Raw genomic sequence first — 10,059 nt, 5'->3', positions numbered from 1 at the left:
AAATCTCTATTCAAATCACTTTCCCCCTTTTATAATGGGTTATCTACTTTTAAAAAACTAACCTGTAGTGTTCTTTATATTTGTGAACATTAGTCTTTTTATTACATGTGTTGTAAATATTTACCAAGCTATGGTTGTCTTTTCACTCTTTATGGAATCTATTGATGAGCAGAACTTCCTGGTTTTAATGTAGTCAAATTTAGCCATTTTCTTTTACAGATCCTTTAAAACCACTTTCTTATCCTGAGGTTAATACAATGATGTTTTTTATAATATATTCTGAAAGTTTATCATTTTGCCTTTTACATTTAGGATTGTGATCTACTGGAATCAGTTTGTATGTAGTATGGCTTCATTTATTTTCTATAACCCAATTACCCCAGATCTACATATTTAGAAATCATCTTTTCTTTGCTGATGCTTTTTGTGTTCTTCATTTCTTATACCTCAGTCCTACCATTTGTCCCCATTTTCTTGACTCAAGTAGATTCTTTAGAATTTCTGTGGATAGAAAAAAATGTCAGTTTTTATCTTAAATTGTCTTTACCTCCTCCCTTCATTTTCACTAGATATGGGGCTTTGAGACAGTAATTGTCTTTCAGCACTTCACTCCAATGTAGTATTTGACTCCACTGTTGCTCTTGAGAGGAAGTGGTCCCCCTAATTGTTACTTCTTTGTAGGTAGCCTGGCCTCTTCCTACCTCACTCCAGCTGCTTTGAGACTCTGCTCTTCACTTCTGATGTCCTGCGGGCTCACTAATTTCTGGGAAAATAGTTATCTTCATTGTGATGTATGGGCACAATATTCTTCCACCAAAGGTAGATTTTATGAATAAGAAGCATTTTCATCCACTCTCTCCCCCATTCTTTTTGCACTGGGAAGGACTCAAGCATATGTACATATATGAAAACGATCAGGGAAGTTGAAGCTACAAAAAAAAATCATGGTTAACAATGGACAGACTGAGGTCCTGGAGAAAGAGGCAAAGCATTGGGTTCATAGCCCAGGACAACAATTTGTCTTCTGAAAGAGGAAGGATGGGCATGGGTATAGTGAATATTTATTGCTAAGGAGTAGTGATAAAAGGAGAAAGATAATAATGTCTGCTTGATGGCTTCCATTTTGCCTGAGAAGAGGATGGATCATTGATTAGTGAGTAATTGTGTGAGGTGCTAGAAACACAGCAGTGACCAAATGAAGCACACTCTATGCCTTCAGGAAGCTTATATTCCAAAAAAGGAAACTGACACTGTGTGTTACAAAATAAAGAATTCGACTGTGCAATAGTAAGATGCTATAAAGAACAATGTACTATTTTATAAAGAATGAAGATGGGTGCCTCTTTAAATAGGGTAGTTTAGGGTTGGCACTTCCCAAAGCTAAATTTTATGCTGAAAGCTGGAGAACAAGAAGTAAAGCGTCCTAGAAGTTCGCATTAATAAGAAACAGTAGGTAAAAAGCCGGGGGTGGGAGAGAGCTATGTGTTTTCTGGGAATGTGCAGAGGGTGAGCTGGCGAGAGGATAGCAAAGAGGAGAAAGAGTGAGCAAAGGACATTAAAGGGTTGCCTTGGAGAAAATCGTCAGGATTCTGTGGGCCATGCTAGGAGATTTCTATTTTGGTCCAAGTGAAATGAACAGTCCTCACAGGTTTCTTTAATCAGAAAAGTTGACTCAATATGACTTCCTCAAACTGTGTCATTTTCATACAGCTCTTATTCTCTGTCCCAGGTAACTCTAGTTATTGATCTAGTATACAGGCTTTCTTAAGTATGTCAGTCATATACTGTAAGATATATCTATATATATGCATACACATATATGTATGGATATATTACATATGTATGTAAAGATAATGTACAGGTTAGCCTATGCATTATATATTTATATCTTATCATTACTTTAAAATGTTATTATTAAATTGATATGGTCTTTTACATGTACTCTTTGCTGCATCTTGATGTTATCACTCAGTAATATCTCATGGAAACTTTCCTACATCAATTAATATAGCTAATACTTTTTCTCTGACTGCAATATATTAAGGCTCTTTCTTATATTATGATGACTTCATTTCCATTTCTTTTTTGGCCATTATAAACAATGCTAAACCTAACCATCTTGTACACTCACCCTTACATACTCAGGATATTTCTATAGGATAGATTTGTTCTCAGGAGAGGAATTGCTTGACAAAATTATGTTTGTATTTTTTACATTAAAAATACTTCTAGATTCTTTTTCACATTTCTTGCTAGTGAACATTTATGCCAGCAATATATATGAGTACCACTTTCTTCTAGATTTGTCTTTAGCTTCTGGATTTTAATCTCTGTTAAATTTTCTCACAAGAACTCAAATGTAGCTAAAGTAGTATTTTTTAAAACTACTATTGCTGAGCTGGGTGTGGTGATGCACACCTGTAAGCCACACTTGGGAGGCTGCAGCAGGAAGATCACTGTGAGTCTGAGACCACACTGGGCTACATAAGTTCAAGGCCAGTCTGCACTCACTACCTAGAGAGACTGTCTTAAAAAACAAAACAAAACAAAACAAAGATTACTATTGCTTTTATGAAAGAACATTTACATTTCTTTAAGGTACTTACAAATTTTTGTGTTTGTGATACGTTTCTTCTAGATTAACAATTATTTGTTTCATGCTAGTTATTAAATACTTCATCCTTTTTCCTCTAAGTGGATACATCATCTTTGAAATGTTAAGTCTTCAAATATGCAGATGTTTATTTCTCAATTCTTTTTTTTATTTTAAAGAGAGTGGTAAGAGAAAAAAAAGAACAATAACAGCATGCCAACATCACAAACATAAACAAAACAAAGCAAGCACATTAAAAGTAATGCAGGGTTTCAAAACAAAATGATAGGAATTAACAGTGGTTGTTACATTACATATTGTTATGTTCAACTAGGTTGCTCAGATTACCAGATGCAAGAATAAAAGATTGTTCAAACCACTAAAGAGAATAAAAAAATAATTATTAGATAAAACATTATAGATAATGCAGAGTTTCACTAGATAAATGGTAGGAATTCACTAATGGTTGTTCCATTGCATATTGTTGTCTTCAGATCAGTTGCTCATATTCCCTGAATTCTTTTTGTGTTACACTAATTTCTCCATCATTATGCTCCATTTACCTATTTGTATATTCATTTGATCATAATAGGATTACATTTTAATATATGTTATTCTATTAAAATATTTTAATAGCACATGAAACAAGTTCCCTTCAATATCTTGTTATTCATACTTTTCCTAAATATCCTTTTCCATTTCATAACTTTTCTTTTTCATTTCCAGCCAGTCTTCCTAAAAAGAAATAAATAAATAACCCCAAAACAAACAAACAAAAACCATTCTCACACACACAAAAAAAGAAAACCCTATTGGCATTGCAATTAGAATATCAATTTTATTTGGAAAAAAATGGCAGTTTTTAAGCATGGATTTTCTTATTCAAACACGTGTTTTCTTTTTTACTTAGCTCTTGCTTTGTATTCCTCAGTAAGTTTTTGTAGATGTAATTATATAAGTCCTGAGTCCTTCTTTTTGAATTTACTCTTAAATATGTAAGAGCTTTTTATTAGTCTTATAAAATTACCTCCATACATGCTTTTCCATTTCTACATATTTCTTGCTATAATTGGAACAATTTAAAAATGTGTCTTATTTCAGGCAACTTGACAAATGATAATATTATTAACTTTAGTAAGTTCTTAAAATTACTTAGAAACATATGCAGACCAAGCTGCACTGCCCTGGGGAGGCTGGAGAGCTATGCAGAGGTTTGCTCCTGACTATACCCCGTACTGGACTCTATAAATCATTTTGTTCCATAATGAAACCCCAGGACCACTGGAGGGCACCTGGCCTGGTCTAAGGGTTCCCACTCTGTGTACAGCGCAACCCCAGGCTAACTGGTTCCAATTGTGTCTATGTAATGCTGGGCCTGAGAGATCAATTATGCTTGCAAAACATCTTAGGCTCCCTCTGATGCTTCATCTGGAGCTGTGTGCCTATTGGGGAGGGTTTTAACTGCCAAGAACTAGCACCTCCATCACAGGATGTTGGTGTTGTTGCTTCAGATCCCAGCTCTGCTGATTCTCTTCTGTTTCCTTCAGTGAGCCTTAATTACATTACCCACGAGTTGCTGCTCTATATCAGTTGGTGCCTGCTTTAAACATCTGTCAATACAGTAGGTCATAAAAGATCATAGACATTTTCCTTAAATCTAATTTTTTTCATAACCCTCTCTTTATCATTTAGTCTTTCTTTTTCTTCTTGGTACCGGGACTCAAACTAAGGACCTTGTGCTTGCCAGACAGACACTGTGCCACTGAGCTATCTTCCCGGCCCCTCATTTAGTATTTTTAAACTGATATTCCTCATTATCTGATTGGAATATTGCCACTTCTGCTTTTTGCCTCTTGCCTAACATTTTCTTTTCAAACATTTCTCGTATATTTGCTACCTAGGATTTTGTGCAGTTTGTAACTCAACTCTTCCAGACACAGGAGTGAGAGAACACTTAGCCAGACCAGACTCCGAAAGGCCAGTGTGTCTGGAGCAGAGCAGGAGTGAGCCTGAAAAGGCAGATGGGTCCTGAAACACTCAGAGCCTTGCGAATGAGCTTTGCATTTGTCTAGAACTGGTGGGAAGCCATTGAGACTGTGAGGACATGAGCAGGAGGAGGTTGTTTGCATTGAGAAACAGCCATTGTGCTGTGGGTGATATTTTGCGGCAACGTTGGGGCAAAAGGGTCAGGAAAGGCCAGTTAAGAGGATATAGCAGTGCGAGAGCCCAGGAGAATGACAGCAACCGCTTGGGCTATAGTGCAAGTGTGCAGGTGGAGAGAAATGCATGGATTCAAAATGCATTTAGGAGACAAATTGACAGATTTGGATTTATTCTGTTCTCACAGCAACCCTATGAGGTAGGTTCTGTGATAAAACCAACTTCATTAGTGAGGAAACAGAACCTCTGAGAACTAAAGTCATTTACCCAGGTCAGGAGGTGGTTTCTTCATTCACAATTAAATAGCGTGTTGCGGCCAAAGAAGTGGATGGAGGACAGGGAGATATTGGTAGACTCCTGGGTTCTGGTTTGGGTGGACCAGATGGACTGTGAGCTGTAAAGTGGCCTAAAGAGCCTTGGAAGAGGAACAGGTTTGGGGAAGGAATTTAATTTTAGTTTAGTTTTGAATTTTGAACATGAGAAATTTAAGATATTTATGAGACACCTAAGAAATGTCAAGAAGGCAGCTGAGCATATAAGTCTGGGATCAAAGGAGACTCCAGGCAGTGGATGTAAGTGTGTTAGTCATCAGCACATTTGTAGGCATCACTGATGCTGTTGGACTCATGAGATCATGGATAAGAGAGTAAGGGGAGAGACCTAAAAGATTGCTAATCTTCTAGGATGAACCCGGAAAATGGAAAGGCAACAAATTACCCACTCCATTAGTGGAAAATCAGGAGAATGATATATGTTAGAAGCCAAGGGGAAATTTTTTTTAAATGAGAAAGTAATTAATAGTGTTAAATATTGATAAGAGGTGAAGTGAGATGAAGATAAATGCATGGAGAACTTTGGGTGTGTGGGAAATGGAGGGAGGGTAGTGGAGAGTTGTCAAGGAGACCAGTTAGGAGACTAGTTGTGGTCCAGTATGGGATGAAGATAGCTTGCAGAACATGGTCGCTGTGGCAATGGGCAGCAAAGGATGAATTATTTATAGGCAATGGGCAAGATTTGCTGATGGATTGGAACCAAGGCTGGTTTCTAAATGTCAATCTACTGCACGTGGGTGAATGATGTTGCCATTCACAATCATGGAAAAAGAGATGAAAACAAATAGATTGCAGAGTAGAGATTAAGGCAGTCTAGGTCATGCTGAGTTTGAGATGTCTATAAAATATCTTATTGATATAAAAGTTTAGTAGTTTAGTAGTTTAGTAAATAGGGAAGAGGTCATGATAAAAGTTATAGATTCTTCAAACACGACCGTCTATTGAAAATGACATGAGGGTGGGGGCTTAAAGAGAGTATGGATAGTTTGCCAAGCGGGGGAGAGTGAGTGGATGAGGGACACACAGAGAAGCTTCATGGCTTCAACTGAGGCAAAGATTCTTCACTTGAGTGGCATTTATACACAGAGCTGTGTGATCTTTCTCCCTCTGGGCTCAGCAGTCTCACTGTAAGACCTAGAGCAGGAGCCAGAGTTACTTGAGCTTCAACTATTTCCTTAGGTCTGTATTTATTTCCTGATTCCCCACACTCTAAGTGGCTGACTTGGATCCTGCAGTGAACTAATTGAGTGGGAAGAACCAGCTGAACATCTACATGATCTGGGCATTCTGGTTGCTCATATCTTCCCACTTCAGGACGTTGGCACAAATGTGAGTCAAATATGAGCTCATGGTATGCACTTGGACACCCACTACCTGAGTCAGTTTCTCCATTCTTACTCTTACAATCTGCTTTGGCCTCTCATAGTCTTGTGTTGCCAGGGTCCTAACTCATGAGCTCATGATTCATGCTCAGGTCTGCCGAAGTTATAACTTTCATTACCTTTCATCCAGACTGTGGCAGAGAGTCTCATAATTGGTTTTCCTGTTGCTGGTCTCTTCTCTCTCCAATTTGTCTTTCAAGTTGCCAGATTAATCTTTTTGAAACATAGCTCTAACCCAGCCTTTCCTCAGCCCAAACACTGCTAATAGCTCCCTTTTTATAGAATGGTGACGTTCAGCCTGTGAACAGCAGTGCCCGCAGGGTTCCCAGCAATGGGGTGGGTGTGTGGCTGGGACACCTGTGCCCTCCTTGCTCTACCTCACTCGCTCTGTGTTTACCTCTGTTTACACAGCAGCTCCTGCCATATTGTTTCAGGCTTTACAGAATTAGACTTCAGTATTTTCTAAAGAATAGAGCTACCAGACAGCCGAACCTTTCAAAACCTAAGCTCAATTACATGTCAGGCCAGGTTTCCACTGCTCTATCTTTTGTACTGCCTTGCCCTAGCTAAAAGTTGCTGTTGTTAACACTTTACGTTTGCTTATGTTATGTCCTTTACTCAAACTTCTCTCCCATCCCCAAATGCCCAAATGCAACCCATCTTTTAAGGATCCAGTGGGCCCTTTTCCATGAACCGTTCCTTGGTTCTGGCTAGTGGAAATCATCTCTGTTGAAATCATCTCTCCTCCTAGATCCCAAGAACATTTTACCTAGCTCTCTCTTAAAATGTTCAACAAACTTCTACCATACATTTCTATTTATTTGCAACATAGATGGATTAATTTCCTAAACTTAGGCTAGAAATACATCCACATCTCCTGCAACAAATATTTATTAAGCACTTATAAGGGATTAAATAAAATTTGGGGATGCTAATGAACATCAAGAAATAAGATAGCCCCTGAACTTACATTCAAATGGAGTAAGAGGTAATAAAACAGGAAATAGATAATGTGAGATAATGGCTCATTCTATGGGTAAAAATAAAGGAGGCTGGGAAGAGGGAGAACACCGGGAAAGTGAGCGCAATAAAATCATGAAGGAAAACCACCCCAATATCGTATTTGGGCAGAGTCCTGACAGTGAGGTGCTCTCGGAGAAGAGCATAGGGTCTACTGTGCAGACCCTGAAATGAGGGCATGTTTAGGACACAGCAAAGAGAACAGCTTGCCTGGTGTGGGTGAGTGATGTTAAGCTCATAGGAAATGAGGTCAGAATGCAGTGGATGTGAGAGAGATCTTATAGACCAGTGGAAGGATTGTGGCTTCTACTCAGTTACATATCCTATTAATTGCTTGAGCAGTCACACGTTTACATTAGCAGAAAGTCAATTATTGCACTTTTGAGATTTCTCTTCAACCCCAAGTTATTAACAATTAAGAATTGATTTGGTTCAGAGGGCTTTGTCCTGCTCCTAAGTGGTCACTTTGGTAAAGTTCATCACCATGATGGTTTTAGTTCTTCCCACACGGTGACACCATGGGACATTTGTCCAGGGTAGCCTGCTGGATACATTTCCACAGCTATGGCCTGCTTCAGTGGGTCAAAATTCCTGCTTAGGCCCCCTGGGGCCCCCTGCTAGACCTAAAGTATCACAGGTCTCATATGTCATCTGCTCAGCCGTTGCTCGTAAAGCTTGCTCAAACACATCAACCATTGTTAGTAAGCTATTGTTAGAAATACTGAGCACCTTGCCAAGGAGCTGGGCCTGGAGCTGACTTTCCCCATACTACACACCACCCCGCCACCTCACCCTACACTAAACCTGGTCCCTGCATATACTCCGCAGGACTCCCCTCCCTGGAAGAGCACCATGCATCTTTATAAATAAAATTCAATGCTATATGTTCAGCACCAAGATACAAAGCCATGAATGCTGAACTTCCAGTGATTTCAGCTCTTGACACAGTAGAGGAGAACTGCAAACTACTTAGATTCCATCTCACCAGGCATTGCAGCTTATTTCTTCCATGCGGGGATGCTAAATGGTTAGAGGGACCTGTCTGATTTCCTTGAGTCACCTCCTTAGTAGCCAGTTCATGAATAGCACTTGGAAAGCATTTGGAGGAACGAAAACTGATATATTTTGAACGACCAAATCAATCTTTCATTAGTTGTGAAGTGTTTTTAAATGGGATACCAGCGAGAAAATGATTTTTCTGCTCTCCTTGAAGCAGCTGGTATTTGTGGACTGATTTATGTACAAAGGTATTTTCAAATTTTATACTGATGGATTCTGCTGTGTCCGATGCTCTAGCTGCTGTGTTTGTGTTTTGTCGGAGGACGGGGGTGAGAATGATGAGGCGTGAGGGAAGAGAGGCCCAGCGGGGTCAGGGAGCCAACCCTCCAGAAATGGCTCCATCCGGATGCCTCGATCTGGAGAGCCAGGGACACAGTAGGGGGAATATGAGGAGGGACAGAGAAAGCCATCAGCACTTGGAGACTTGTTTGTGCCATTTCACTTCTTAAATTCTGTTGGCTGGGAAGTTCAATCAGCTGTTCCATTTCACCTGGCTCCAGAGAGTGGAGGCAAACTGGCCACCAGGAATTCAAAACTGGACAGATCAGAGAAGAAAATCCGAAGAGAAAATCCACTGCAGCAGCCCTCCTGGCCTGCGATCATTTCTTCTGAGAGAGCCCTGAAAACCATGCGATTGTCTCTTTAAGCTGTCCCCTGGCGCTTCATTAATTAGCAAGTCTCTTATTGAAACGTGACTGGCTCATCATGCTCCTGCTTGTGATCACAGTGAAGTCATCATACTGAATTGGGTGCCTCTCATTATCTCCATGGCAACCCACTATAATCACCCATGGAAAAGTTTGTGCCTTCACTCTAGGCTCCTGGGAGAGGGAAGCAGAGTGATGAGAGAGAAAAGGTCTTATTCAAATACAAATATCCCCAACAATAGCTCCACAAATTACTCTGTGAAGTAAATTGATTTGCAGAACCGCTTCTTTAGTTAGGTCTGACACAATGGTCTCTCTCGCCAACCCTCTTCCCAGCTCATGTTTCTGTAAACAATTTAAAAGAATAGTCTCTATTTATCTCTTTATCCCAACTCTCTTTTTAGATGTCTGCTTCTTGTAAAGCAGTCAGAATTATGATATGGTAATTTAAAATTAATCTCTTTTCCTAGTTCATTTTCATTTTTTCACTATAAGCCCCTTCCTCCCTCAAGGAGAACCACCCACCAAATACACACATGTACTCTCTCGCCTTACCCCAACCCCCAGGCAGCTCAAAGAATGGTCTATATAGGCTCTCGTGAAGCTTCTGGTCTGTTCTTCATCCACATCAGTTACTTGGGTTCTATAGGACAGTGATCAAGCAGAGACCACACAAGGACTGTAGTAGGGTTGCCCTTTGCCACTGTTGGAAGCACTGCCCATGAAGCCAAAGACGCCATGACGCTCCTGATGGTCTTTGTCGTAGACACAATGACTGCGTACATTACATCCACTGCTGTCGTATTCCTCGCTCTCGTGAGAGAGTCATATACTGACTCAGGCCAATTGGAGCGGGGCTTTCTGGG

The sequence above is a fragment of the Chinchilla lanigera genome, unplaced genomic scaffold, assembly GCF_000276665.1.
Source record: "Chinchilla lanigera isolate Chin_1 unplaced genomic scaffold, ChiLan1.0 scaffold00009, whole genome shotgun sequence".
Lineage (NCBI taxonomy): Eukaryota > Metazoa > Chordata > Mammalia > Rodentia > Chinchillidae > Chinchilla > Chinchilla lanigera.
Note: the sequence above shows the minus strand (reverse complement) of the source record.